Source organism: Strigops habroptila, chromosome 4 (assembly GCF_004027225.2).
Source record: "Strigops habroptila isolate Jane chromosome 4, bStrHab1.2.pri, whole genome shotgun sequence".
NCBI classification, from domain to species: Eukaryota; Metazoa; Chordata; class Aves; order Psittaciformes; family Psittacidae; genus Strigops; species Strigops habroptila.
In genome coordinates this window covers 58,643,457-58,657,347 of record NC_046358.1, presented here as the reverse complement: position 1 = coordinate 58,657,347, position 13,891 = coordinate 58,643,457, and the positions used below count along the sequence as shown (strand labels likewise).

The following is a 13,891-nucleotide window of genomic DNA, read 5'->3' as shown; positions in this document are numbered from 1 at the left end:
GCTCATCCAGTTCCTACCCCCTGCCATGGGCAGGGACACCTCTGGCTAGACCAGGTTGCTCCAAGCCCCATCCAACCTGGCCTTGAGCACTGCCAGGGATGGGGCAGCCACAGCTTCTCTGGGCAACCTGTGCCAGGGCCTCACCACCCTCACAGGGAAGAACTTCTTCCTCATACCTAATCTAAACCTCCCCTCTGTCAATTTAAAGCCATTCCCCCTTGTCCTGTCAGTACTTCGGGAGGCTTTGTGAGGGAAGACCATGGCCAGAATGCGCTTGTCCAAGACACAGGGTTTGAAACGCCACACGGTGGGTGTTTTTCGGCCAGCTGAGGGACCCACAAGGCCACCTGCCCAGCTACTTTCCGCCCAAGCTTCCAACCAGAGGTCCTTGCCAGCGGGTTTGCGAAGCTGCCGCCTCAGCCAGCAGGACCGCCGGCGGCAGGCAGGGAAGGCGGCCGGGGCCAGGGCGCCAGCACGTCCCCTGGCTTTCACACACGTTTATGCTGGTGCGCTGCCGTTAAAGCACTCAGGCGGATGCCCACGGGTGCCCCCCGTATGGGGAACAGGGACCGCGACCCCCAACACCGCCGCACGCCCCCCGAAGGCTCTGCCGCTTGACCCAATTCCCCTCACCAAAGCCTCCCCTCCCCACCCGCTTGTTGTCAGGCAGCTTGGCGCCCGCGCCGCGCCCCGAGGGGCGGGGCTCCGCCCGCTGGCCAATAGCGAGGTGGGGGGGGCGAGGCCACGGGGACGTCGTCTCCACCGGCGGGAGGGCGGGAGGGCGCCCGCCCCTCCCGCTGCTGCCGGGTCTGGGCCCCGCGGCTCGCGATTGGGCGGAGAGGGTTTATTTTTGAAAGCAATCTGCTCTTCCTATTGGGCGAGAGAAACGCCCTTCAGGGTGACGTTGCCTTGTTGCTAAGTCAGGAAGGTGGGAAGAGAGATGCTCCCGCCCCATGCTTTGATTGGCCAAAACGAAGCCGAGAGCCTGCCCCCATCACCCCTTGTACCCAGTTGCAGTAGCGCTGCTGAGTGACTGACATCCACCAGACTGCCAGTGAGAGGCCGAGCTCCGCACACTGCCCAATAGAAAGGAGCGAGCCGGGGAGGGGGGGGAGCCGGGGCGGTATGATTGGCAGGCGGGGCGGACGGAGAGGAGGACTCGCAGGAGCTGATATGTCCGCCATCTTGGAGCGTCGGTAATGGTGGCAAGCGGTGGCTTTTCGGCCTGACCGGAGGCAGCCTGGGGCCTGCGGCGGGGGGACGCGCTTGCCGAGGTACGGGCGGGATGGCGGTGGGTGAGCTCTACCTGCCGCCGCTTCGGGCGGACCAGCGCTCCCGTGGTGACTCTTACACGGCGGCGCGGGCCTGGCGCCTGCTCCCCTCCGCGCGGAATGCTCCGGACGGTTCTCATGCGCCGCCGGGCCGGGGCTGGCAGAGCTGCCCGGGCCGGTCGTGTGCGGCGCCGCCTCGCTCACGCCCCACTGAGCACCCAGCGCCCGGGCCAGGCGCGGCGGGCCGCGGCGCGACTGCTGGGTGCTGCGGGCCTGGGTGCGGTGGGGACGGCCTAGGCCGCGCTGGAGGGAGCCCTGCCGCCACTTTCTTCCCGCGGCCGTGACGTTGGGTCCTCCGGCAGCTGCCCCGAAGCTTCTTCCCGGCATCCGTATCGTTTCGTCCCGGCTGGGGAGCCGGCCGGCAGCCGCGGAGGGGCGGGGACGCCGCGGCCCTTCCACGGCAGCTTTTGGGCGCGGAGCGTTGGAGGCCTCGGGCGGCGCGGGAGCGGGTCGTGGCGCGGTTGGGTCTGGCGGGTGGCGCATTGTTCCCCCGTAGAGCGGAGGAGATCCGAGCGCAGTGGAGGGTGTCGTCGAAGTGGTGGGGGAGGCTGTGTGCAGAACTCTTTCGCCCGGCAGTCACTGGGGCTGTTGTAACTTAGAGAACTTTATTCTGGCATTACTGTTATCTCTCCCATACTAAACCAGATAAGCGTTGCTGATAGCTAATTTTGCATTCGCTTTCCTTCGTTAAAACCAAACCCAGTGCATCAGTATTTCTTTGAGTACGTAGCTCCTTTTTTGTTGTTGTTGGGGATGTGGGGGGAGTGCTTGAGGGGGGGTTGTGGTGTTTTATTTATTTATTTATTTATTGACAAAGCAGCTTCTTTCAATTAGAAGTTTTTAAGAGCATAGCAGTGTTTGGGTTCTGAAAGTTCTTCAGATTTTCTTTTGCTTTAGTTGCTAAGAACTTTTTGAAGTGTAAGAGGGAATGAGTGTTATAGGCTTGTATGACATAAATATAACAGGCTAAAGATCACGTCTGTGAGGATAAATGTTATTTAAGTTACATCAGTGGGATACTTGTTATAGGTGTGTTGCTATTTTAAAGAAATTGTTCTGACTGGAGGAGTACAGGAAACTTGTGAGTGGGTGGATAGCTTTAGGAAATGCTCTCTGTGAGATGTTGACAACTTAAAAATGAAAGGTGATGTTATTGCTAGTGATAGTACTTAAGTTTAAAATCTTCAGGGAAAGGAGCCTAAATGTACTGTAATGGCATGGGGTGTGTATGGTATGGGTTTGGGTTTTTTTATTTTAACTGATTAATATTAAGCTGGCTTAAGATTTCCAGGTAGTATATAAAGTAACCTGTGAACTGCACAAATACGCGTGCTCCGCCCCCCCCCCCCCCCCGCCCCGGAATGATGAAAGATGAGAAGTGTCCCTGTTTAAGAGTTCCAAAAAGATTACTGCAGTTATTTGAAGTGCAATGTGTATTTTCAGTACAGCATACATTTTGGTAAGAGTCTGTGATGATGTGTTACTTATTTATGGTTTCAGTAGTGAGGCATGGACTCACTGTAGCTTGCAATAGTCTTTATTATACAAATATAAAAGAATGCTACAGAATTAGTTTTGATATATAACTTGTTATCGAGACTTCATGCAAGTGTGGTATCCAGTTTGCATGTTTTTTTGTTTGCAGTTTGTAATTCTAGGTACTTGTTTAAGTTCACTTAAGTGATTTCTCTACTTATGATGTTGCTTAAGCACAGATGATACTTGCTTGCTTTCTGTGTGAAAGCAGAATACGTATGTGGTATTGAATCCTGCACTTTCTGAGTTACTAAAGGAATTTATCTTCTACTACTATTAGACTTTATTCTGGCCAGAAAAACTGCTGAAGAGGTTTGTTTACAATGAACTTTAGGTAAACACAGAGTTAAACTGAAAGCTGTAGTTTAGAAATTCAGGAAAAACAGCCTGTCTAACAGGAATGTCTCTAAGCAGGGTAGTGCATTATAGTTTCTTTGCAAGCAAGGTAGATTTATATGTCAGTTGCTGTGACTGTAATATCTTTTGATTCTTTTAAACATAAATCAACTAGCCATTATTCCCTATGAAACTAAAGATACTGAATAGTTTGTTTGTTTCTTTACAACACTCCCTGCAAACTGTTCACTGTACTGCTGTGGATTTGCTGAAGTGAGCGGATGTGACTGTTTCCTTCAGAACCCTTCTCTCTTGCACTTACAGAGGTGATGCTATAACCTGTATACCAATCAGAGAATCAGATGATATTCTAAGAGTGAAATTCAGATTAATGGCACTTGGATTTAGCAGTATTAAGGCAGAAAAATATGTATGTAGTTTTAGGATTAACAGATTAACAGGCTGTTAGAGACTGAACTCTATTGTTATGGCTCAACAGCTTTGCTTCTCTAGGCAGTTTAAGCTTGAAATGCATGTACTATGAAATACTAGGGAGCTGGTTCAAAAGAAAAATAGTATGGGATTGAAGCAGTTGGAAGGGAGAAATGCTTTGAAGAACTGTCTGGTATACTCTCTCTCCATTGATGTCTTTTTTCATCCAAGTGCTTAAAAAGCCTTAACTCTGCAGTTTGTTGAGATTACTCAGTATCAGTATATTGAAATAAGACACTTTCTAGCTTCAGTGTTCTAGCATACTACACAACATCGTTGTAGGTAGGAGGCTTGTGTACTCACTTCTCACATATAATTGGGTTAATTGGTGGCCTTTGGAAGTTATGATGGAAACCATGGCTTTTCTGCTTGCACAGTAGAGGGACTAGTATGAGCGTGGTGATCTGTTTCTGTAGTGATGTAGGATGTCTTAAGCATGTTGTCTGCTATCTAGATTTGGTTCTCATAGTAGCACCTTTATCTGTGACCCTTAAGATTGCTGTGTACTCTATGTTATTTCATATGCCAGGTTTAGGAATAGTGTGTTATCTCAAAGTAGACACCACATCCAAATTCTAGAAGACCAGATGTCTGATTGGGTTATCCTAAGAGCAAGATGTGGAGTCATTGTTGGCAAAACTTTCCACGCTAATAAAACAAGTAGGGATACATAAGAAATATCTTGCTTGTCTCATCTTATTTTGTCAAGTTGGAGGAAGAGAGTGAAGAACTTGGAAAACTGTTTAGTGATCACGTTTGATCCTGATATTTTGGGGTTGGAGGCAAGCCTGAAAGATCAGTCAGAAAATATGTAGAGAATATGAACATAATGTTGAAAGCTTTGCATAGCATGTGTAATTGTGGTGTGTCAGGGTGCCAGTATCTGTTTTAGAAACCATATGCTACTAAGCAACTAAAGTAAAATGTTTTTCTAATCTTGGATTATTATATGTAGCTCTATAGCTAGTTTGGGACACTTCTTAGGAAATAGGATAGACTGAATTGGTAGGATCAGAAAGATATATAAACTGTTAACAGCTTGCTTGTTTATGGAATAGTTCTTCACACAATGTTTGGGGAAAAAATCTGTTACTGTAAAAAAAGAGTCTTCATGATCTGTGTTTACTTAATAACTTCCATAAGGTGTCAAGAAACATGTTCGCAGTGGTGTATGTGGTTTGGAGTGACTGCAAAAGTTCCTGACTGACCCTTTGACTGTTCTCTCATTACTCTGTGTAGTCAACCCCTAATCCTGTTAAATGGGTGTATCTTTTCCTCTTCCATGGGACTTAGAACTTGGAATGCTCTGTGACAGAATCCATACAATGTGTTGCATACCAGCAGTGGAAAAAAAAGTACTGAAAGGTCCTCAGCATACAACCATATGGAACCGTGAAGCTGTACTACACTGTACTGGAGTGGTGGTATATGTTGTTTGGCAAAATGGCTAAGGAGAGAATCTGTGAAATTGGTAATGAGGGTTTGGTTGAAGGTGTGAAGGGAGGCAGAGCTGCATTAAAAAACCATGTATGTACACACAAGCAGAAACTCCCCCACAGTGAGATTAGAGGGTTAGTTTCCTTGGCCAAAGTTTTAAGAACATTCCCGTTTCATTTTGAGTGTGGTGATGCAGTCTAGGTTGTGCATCTGCAAGGAGATGGAGTACATAGCTTAGTCGTCTCCATCTTGTGTCCACAGGGTCTTCTGGAAAATGAGCACTGAAAGACTGTAGGTCAGCTCTTGTCAGTTGTGCCAAAATATGTTTCTAAACATGAAGAAAACTCTAAAGCTGCTTTATGATGACAAAGCAGGTCCTGGGTGGGGCTTCTGAAAGGGCCGTGTGACTTCCAGTTTGGTAACAAAACGTGGTTGGGATTGAGGATTGGAAACTCCTAGGGTTTTTTAGTACAAACTAGTGACTTGTTTCTAGATTTATTAAGTACGTTCTAGAATATAGCATTTCCAGTACTAAAAGCATTCTCATTGTTAGTATCTATGAGGTGAATCCTAGGCCTTTTTTTATCCCTGCTGTGCAATGCCACAAGTCCCTACCTTCAGTGACCGTAGGCAGGATTTCTAACTGAATCCAAGTATATAAAGTAAAATTTTATTGTGCAAATTTTAACTTCTAGGTGTTTTTGGAGTGAAGCTCATTATTTCCCAAACTAGTAGTAGAGAGAAAGATGCTTCCTGTAAATATACGTTATGCGTCTCTAGAAGAGCAAAGCGTAAGACCCTACTCCCCACATAGGGGGTGCACTTTTTTTTCCACTGTAGTAGTGCCCTAATTGATGGATAAATCAAAAAGCAAGTTAATAAAATCCCAAGTAGTGCTTTATACAGTGGTTGTAGGCAGTGCTAGTACAGATGTGACTACATTGGTTTTTTTAATCATGTGCTGTAACTGGTTTGAGGGGTTGAGTTGGAGCAGAAAACAAAGGAGTGATAGACGTTTCTAAGGACTTGGTTTGCTACAAATTGATATTATTTCAATGCCTGGAGTATCAGCCACTGCCTCCAGAGGGTGGATTTCTGCATCTCTGTAGCAGAGTGGCTATATAGTTAGCGTTCCTTACATAGGAACTGTAAAAATACAATGCTGTTTGCTTTTATTTTGTGTAAGTATGGTGGAAACTGTGTCTTGTGGGTAGTTTGGTGTTTTTTACTAAGTTACAATAGGGTAAAAGTCATAGGTAAGGCCTTGATGAAAAACTCTTTTGTGAAACACACTGTAACATTACCTTTAAAGCAGACATGAGACTGTCTTCATACCCTGTTCTTACTTATCATGTACTGCTTTGACCACTCTCCAATATAAAAGAGATTAGCTGGAAACTTTAGGACTGGTTTGAACTGCAGTAATTCACATTATTTCTTCTGTTACTGCCTTGGCAAACTTGCCAAATACCCAAGTATCTTTGGAAGCTAACTCTTCTAGAAAACTAGTAGTAGATGATATTTGTTTGAGAAATTTAGCTGCTGTCACCAAACATCTTGAAAAAGAAAGGAAAGTGACAAGCAAGCATTCCTTCAAAGGATCCTTCTATGTGTGTACTTGCGATGGGCTCTTTGTTACAGCTTCAAGCCACATTTAATGGCAAAAACACGTACGCTGAACATTGCGTTTGTTTAGCTGAAATTTGTCTGATAAAGGGGGTAGTAAAGATAACGTTAGTGAAAGGTCTGCATTTCTTAATGGTCAACATAAAGAACTAAATGAATCTTATTATGCTGCTTGCCTTTACTGTAGTGATTAGTGTGCTGGTTTTGTTTTAACAAATGCTTTAAAGAAGGGAAATGAAGGAAGGTTTAAAGGCAACATAGGTAGAAATCCAGCAGTTGATAAAAGTTGGTGTGAGACCACTGCATAACTTGTTGAGCTCTGTAGGTTGCAAGAAAAGATAATTGCTGTCGTGGCTGTGAGTTCATAATAGCTTCAGTGCTTAATTTTAATTAACTGCTAGATACTTGTAAAACTTTACAATTCCTTCTGAAATTACTGAGTCCTTCATGTTGCTTTACCAGTGGTGTTATGGGATGTCTTTCCTCATTTAAAAGGGATCTAGCCTGCCATCAGATTATGAAAGCTGTGTCTCTACTGCTATGGCATCATTGTTTTTTGAGGCTAAGGCTCTCTTCTGGAATCACTTATAAGCTTACACATTGTGCTGTGAGACCAGTAATGTGTGATTGAGGACTGAACTTGCAACTTTACTCTTTCTCAACCCATTATAAATGTTTTATTGCTTTTATTTCTCAGTAGTTGTGCCAGGTGCAGTTGTCTTATTAGTATGATTTCAGTCATAGATGGGTACATAGTTTGGGTTTTTTTTTTTCCTGTGGCTTTGTGTTACCTGTTACACTGTTGCTCTCCTGCTGTACTTCAGTATTATTTATTTATTTTGAGAGCTAAAAAAGAAAACAAAACCAAACAAACAAACAAAAAAAAACCCCAAACCCACAAACAAACAAAAACCACACCCCCCAAACAACAACAAGAAAAAACCCCAGCAAGACAAAAAAGCACACAAACACCCCAAAAATCTGTGTGGAACTCTGAATATTACTTAAAAGGATAGAAACTTAAGTTCGGGTCTTAAGTAAATTGACTTACAAGTTTCTGATCAGCAGGGTATTGCTTTTTAGGGGTCTGTTGTGTAATAGTGTTATAAATGCTTCACCATTTTAAGTTCTGAGCTAGCATTTTAAATGACTCGCTCTAGGCATGCAGTAGTTTTCAGTAGCTATAAAGTAAGAATGTAATTTTCAGTAATTTTGTATTGCATTTGGATTAATTATAACATTATTTCAGTAATTTCTAGTTAATAAAGTAACACATCTTGGTGAGAGTTGAGACCTCTTCTTGCAGTGGAAGCTGATGACAGATGTGTTGGAAGCTAAAGAAGGGACTTGTAGGAAGGAGTGGGTGCCAGAAGTATTTTGGTGAATTGCTGTAGCCCTGTCCTGAAAGGGCATGAAGAAAATGAGAGGAAACATTGCGAGTTCAGATAAGGGTCATTTCAAAACATTGTACCCCTAAACTATGGCATGTTACTTGAATGGCTTTTTTTAATCTCTGCGTGTATATATTAATCACTTAAAATATTGCACAGCTGATGATCACTTCAGTGGAAAGTTTTAGAGTATGAAAGTAATCTCGCTTTGAAAACAGGTTTCTTAAGAAAGGCTGCTAAATCTTTGAGGTAGACTTGCCCTCTATTTGCCACTTGAAGCTATAGTAGAGTTTTGAAAGGCACTGTGTAACAAATTAAGTCTTCTGGTGCTCTAGAGAGAAGCACTGACGTAGAGCTTAAAAGGATCGTTTTTGAAGATTGCAGAGAAAACAGGGTAGATCTGGTATTTCCGTATAAAATTTTGGCTTTTTCTTCATAAGTAGGGGGCATGCTGCAGTTGGAAGAAAGTTGTCTGTTAGGCAATCTTGATTATTCTAGGATTGTCCATCAAAGTAGAAGAGTCCTGCGGGGAAGGCATGCTTCTGTTCATTGCAGGCACCAGAGACATCTGTGCCTGAAAATGTGGTGTAATTGCAATATGTTTCATTTATAAATGCACAGCATGGCATAACTTGGATTGCTGGAGTGATTTGCTCAAAATATGAATTGTCTGGGGTATGGGGGAAGGAGAAAGAAAGATAATATGAACTTGATAGCCACTTCAAACTCTTGTGTGTCAGTGATCTTTTGTTATTTTGATGGTCTCTAATTTCTCTTCTAGAACTTATTTTGGCATATACCCAAATAAAAATTATTGTAATTCATTCAATTTCTGTAGGTCAGACTTGGTGAAATCTTCTCATTCAAATCATTCTCATTCAAATTTTTCTTAGTTTTGTAAGCAGAGTCTCTCAAAAAAGCAAAGCTAGTCATACCTCTGTCTGTAGTTTTACTAAGTGCTTATTGTTTAAATAACATGAGGCAGGGGACTTTCTACCACTTTATATGACAAAAATGGTGGTAGAATGCTTCTGGAAGATACTGAATCTAAATTCAGTTGTCTCAATCTTTGGGGGATAAGGTAACCCAGCTATTCAGCATCTAGTACCTGACATTCCATATAGAATAATAGAATGGTTGGGGTTGGAAAGGACTTCAAGATCATCTAGTTCCAACCCCCTGCCATGGGCAGGGACACCTCCCATTAGGTCACTCAAAGGTCCTGTCCAACCTGGCCTTGAATACTGCCAGCATTCACAACTTCCTTGGGCAGCCTTTTCCAGTGCCTCTATATCTATCCTTATATCTAACCTAAATATCTTGTTTGAGTTTGAAGCCATTACCCCTCATCCTGATGAAGAGTCCCTCTCCAGCATCCTCGTAGGCCCCCTTCAGATACTGGAAGGCTGCTGTGAGGTCTCCACGCAGCTTCTCTTCTCCAGGCTGAACAGCCCCAATTTTCTCAGCCTGTCTTCGTACGGGAGGTGTTCCAGGCCCCTTATCATCCTTTTGGCCTCCTCTGGACTTGCTCCAGCAGCTCCATGATCTTCTTATGTTGAGGACACCAGAACTGCACTCAGTACTCCAAGTGGGGTCTCATAAGAGCAGAGTAGAGGGGCAGGATCACCTCCTTCGACCTGCTGGTCACGCTTCTTTTGATGCAGCCCAGGATACGGTTGGCTTTCTGGGCTGCAAGTGCACACTGAAGCTGGCTCATGTTCAGTTTGTCATCGAGCAACACCCCAAGTCCTTCTCCGCAGGGCTGCTCTGAGTCACTTCTCCGCCCAACCTGTAGCCATGCCTGGGATTGCCCCAATCCAGGGGCAGGACCTTGCACTTTGCTTTGTTGAACTCCATGAGGTTTGCATTGGCCCTCAAGCATGTCAAGGTCTCTCTGGATGGCATCCCTTCCCTCCAGCGTGTCAACTGCACTACGCAGTTTGGTGTCATCAGCAAACTTGCTGAGGGCACACTCAATCCCACTGTCAGTGCCTCCAACAAAGATGTTGAATGGGATCAGTCCCAACACCGACCCCTGAGGGACACCACTTGTCATTGGTCTCTACATGGACACTGAGTAGTTGACAGCAACTCTCTGGTGAGGCCATCCAGCCAATTGTTTATGCAGTGGGTGGTCCATCCATCAGATCCATGCCTCTCCAATTTAGAGACAAGGATGTCGTGCAGGACAGTGTCAGACACTGCACAAGTGTCCACGTAGATGACATCAGCTGCTTTGCCCTTATCCATCAGTTCTGTGGCCCCATCATAGAAGGCCACCAAATTGGTCAGGCAGGATTTGCCCTTAGTGAAGCCATGTTGGCTGCTGCCAATTGCCTCGTTGCTTTTCATGTGACTTAGCATGGCTTCCAGGAGCATCTGCTCCATCATCTTACCAGGCACAGGGGTGAGTGACTGGTCTATGGGGATATATTTCCCTTTTTCCAGTCATCAGGAACTTTTGCCTGACTGCTGTGACTTTTGAAATAAGATGGACAGTGGCTTAGCAGCTTCATTGATAGTTCCCTCAGGACCTCTGGGTGATCCTTAGATGATCTCAAACCTGATCCTCTCCTACAGTGGGCTTAAGGGCTTCATTTGCCAAGTCCCTGCGTATGTGTTTTGTAACTTGAGTGGTGTGGTCAGAGCACTTGCTGGTGAAGACTGAGGCAAAGAATTCATTGAGAACCTCAGTCTTCAAATCCAGGGTAGCCAGGTCTCCTTTTTCTTTGTAGAGAGGGCCCACATTATCCCTAGTCTTTCTTTGGCAGCAGCATACCTATAGAAGACCTTCCTGTTATCCTTGACATCTGTGGCCAGACTCAATTCTAACTGAATTCTTCTAATTCTAAATTTTAATTCTAATTCAATGGGCTTCAGCTTTCCTGATCTGGTCCCTAGCTTCCTGGACACTACCCTTCTTGGAGCTCTACTTTTGAACATAGGCGTGCATTTGAAATACAGAAGTGATAACCAAGGAGACTTCAGTAAAGCAAACTTAAGTCCAGTAAACTCCCTTACTTTTTCTGCTCTAGTTAGTCACTTGACTCACAAGGGATTGGCAAGTCTACCAGACATACAGACCTAAAGGTCTGCAAATGAAAAACACGTGATCTTTGAAAGTAGTATGGTTAATGTATTACATTGCCTTTAGGTTCCTGTGTATGTTGTGTATGCCAAAATAATTCTTCTCTTTGGCAGGATACTTGAAATGCTTTTAAGGTGCATGGGTTAGTGTGGTTTGGTTTTTGGTTTTGTTTGTTTGTTTGTTTTTGTGTTTTGGTTTGTTTGTTTGTTTGTTGGTTTGGGGTTTTTTTTTACCTGAGGGTACATTTGTGACATACTCTGATAGAAGAGCTTTTTCGCCAAATGCTAGGTAGACGGGGACATGAGTTAATGAATGTGCTGATATCTTTGCTAGCTGCCTTAGTTGCTAGTACTTCTTTTTTTAATTTTTTGTTTAAATGACCAATATTACCGTTGTTCTCAAAATAAATAAACATCTCATCTTGCTTGAAACCTACATTAAAGAGCAAAATCAAAAAGTCCTTTGTAACTGGTGGAAAGGGAAGGTGAATTTTTGTGTTAGAAATTCATCTTCCAGCTGCCAGAAACAGCTACATCAGAAAGAAGCATCAATCAGTAAGATGCTTTTTCTTGACTATTTGGTGTTGACCAAAGCACAGGCAGGTAGGTAAGTGGCACTCTGAAGCCAGTTATGGATATCTGATTAAGCTCTTTAATGTTACTTTGCTTTACATTGGAAGAATTAAACTATAAAAAGCAGAGGTTGCCTTCATGACCAAATGCAGTTCCTTTATAAGTTTGTATGTGGGCTGTATTGTTTCTTTGTAAGTTAAGCTGCTTTCAAATTGAAACTGACTGAATTGTTTATACAGACTTATGCCAAAATAACTGGCATTCTTAATGTTCGTGTGTTTATTTGTGTGCAGTTTTGGATAGATTGCGTCTTAATATAAGAAGAATGTGAAGAAATACTGCTGCAAAAAACTCTAATAATAATAATAATAATAATGTGTAATCTAGCTCTGAAGATGTTATTTCATATGAAATTGCTAATAGTTTATTAAAAAAGAAAGTCTGGATTTATGTTAGGTTCCACAGTCAAGTACAGATTTTAAAGGCAGTTTTATTTCAGTGAGGCAATGAAGTTTCTTCCTTTGTCTCCCAAAAGTAAAGGGGGATGTTTAACTCAAGTTGGTTTAAAAATAAGTATTAAACAGTATTAAATTATAATATTTCTTTTTTCATTGTAGGAAGAAATCTGCTTCATCTAATTCAGTCCTAATTCAGTCCTGCTAATCTGCTAATACTGTAGATTGAAAAATTTTTTGCTGTTGCCAGAATCCCCTGTAATGGGCAAGGAGCCTGAAAGAGTACAAATCACTGTTTTTTAACTTTTAAAAAAACTTTTGTGTTTTACAGGTAAGAAACTATTAAACTTCACCTACAGCAGTAGATTTAGCTTCTGTATCTGTAAAGCCTTGAATTTTAAGTGTTTCCTGAGTGCTTTAGGTTTTTCTTGTCTCTGATGTCCACTAAAGGCTTATGTGCCTGATTTCTGTAGGTTCACATTTACCACCTTCTAAGCTGCTCTTCCTTCTGCAGTTCAGACTTTGTGCCCATTCCTTCCCTTTCCTTGCAGCTTTTCTTGGATTGCTTTCTAAGCTGGCTGTTTCTCACTTTGTCTTTAACCCACCCCGCTGGTGCACTGTCTTCTTTCTCAGCCCTGCTTTGGTCTTACAATGAGAATCAAGGGTCATCTAGACACACTGCTATGGTTATTCCATTTGTTTTACAGGGAATATGCTTTAAAGGGTTTTGCTTTTGTGCCAGGAGGTGTAATTGCTGTCCACTTTATCATTCTTTGGGAGAATTTCAAAGCAAATGTGTTCACAAACTGACATACATTAGGTATGAATGTGGTTTAGCACTATAGGTTATAATATTGAAGTGTGGTAATACTATCTCTTGCAGCTGAATTTCTGGTGCTAAACTGCATGCTTCAGTGTCAGATTGTCTTCTGAATAGCTATGCACTGTTTAGCTTGCTTTTTATACTATTATAGAACCGTCTTCTTGTTACATAGATATTTTCATTTTGAATATAATTGGGAGAATTCAAAATAAAAAGAATATAACTGTATTCTGTGACCAGCGCATGTTTTAAATGTGTAAGTGTTCAGCTGTTGAAGTGGAGTTACTGGAAAATAATTCATCCTTTTTATTTGGGTAAGCAAGATCAGTGTCTAATTTGTAGCTATTTCAGGTAATAAAGATCTAATTTATTAACACTTATTAACCTGTGGGTTGTGATAGAGTATAAGAATTGACAAGGATACTCTTCTGCTTGGTATAAAATTGCTCTTACAACTTCATGGCAAACTGCAGATTTCAGGTGATTTTTGTGCTTTTTGTGGACAGTTATGACCTCTTGACTTTTTGAGAGATTGGTGTCTTTGAATAAACATTAACTAGTTTGGACTTGTTCATGTACTTCAGCATGCCAAAGCAATTGATTATTGGGACATACGGTCATAATAGGCATGTGTGTATATGCACATAATGGATATTATCTACATATTATGTAAGAAAATACATATAGTTCTGATCTAGATAGAAGTGCAGCTGGTATGCATAAATAAGGAAGGCTACTGTGATAAGTAAGGGTGAGAGTGATATAATTTCTATCCCAGTTCTTAACTGTTCTGCCACCATAGCA

General features: G+C 42.8%; 1 protein-coding gene across 20 annotated transcripts in view; it reads left to right on the top strand.

The window, feature by feature from the left end:
• Nucleotides 1-1,139: 1,139 nt before the first annotated feature.
• The window catches only part of PPP6R3 (protein phosphatase 6 regulatory subunit 3), a 56,849-nt gene continuing 44,097 nt past the window's right edge, over nucleotides 1,140-13,891 (top strand). For 14 of the 20 annotated variants that reach the window (XR_003991080.1, XR_003991081.1, XR_003991082.1 and 11 more), the window contains exons 1-2: nucleotides 1,188-1,274; nucleotides 12,427-12,595. The gene's annotated coding sequence lies outside the window, so the exon portion shown is untranslated. Of the gene's footprint in view, nucleotides 1,275-2,182; nucleotides 2,188-12,426; nucleotides 12,596-13,891 lie in introns of those variants that run through there. The other 6 variants (XM_030483879.1, XM_030483870.1, XM_030483874.1 and 3 more) reach the window with 5 other exon arrangements.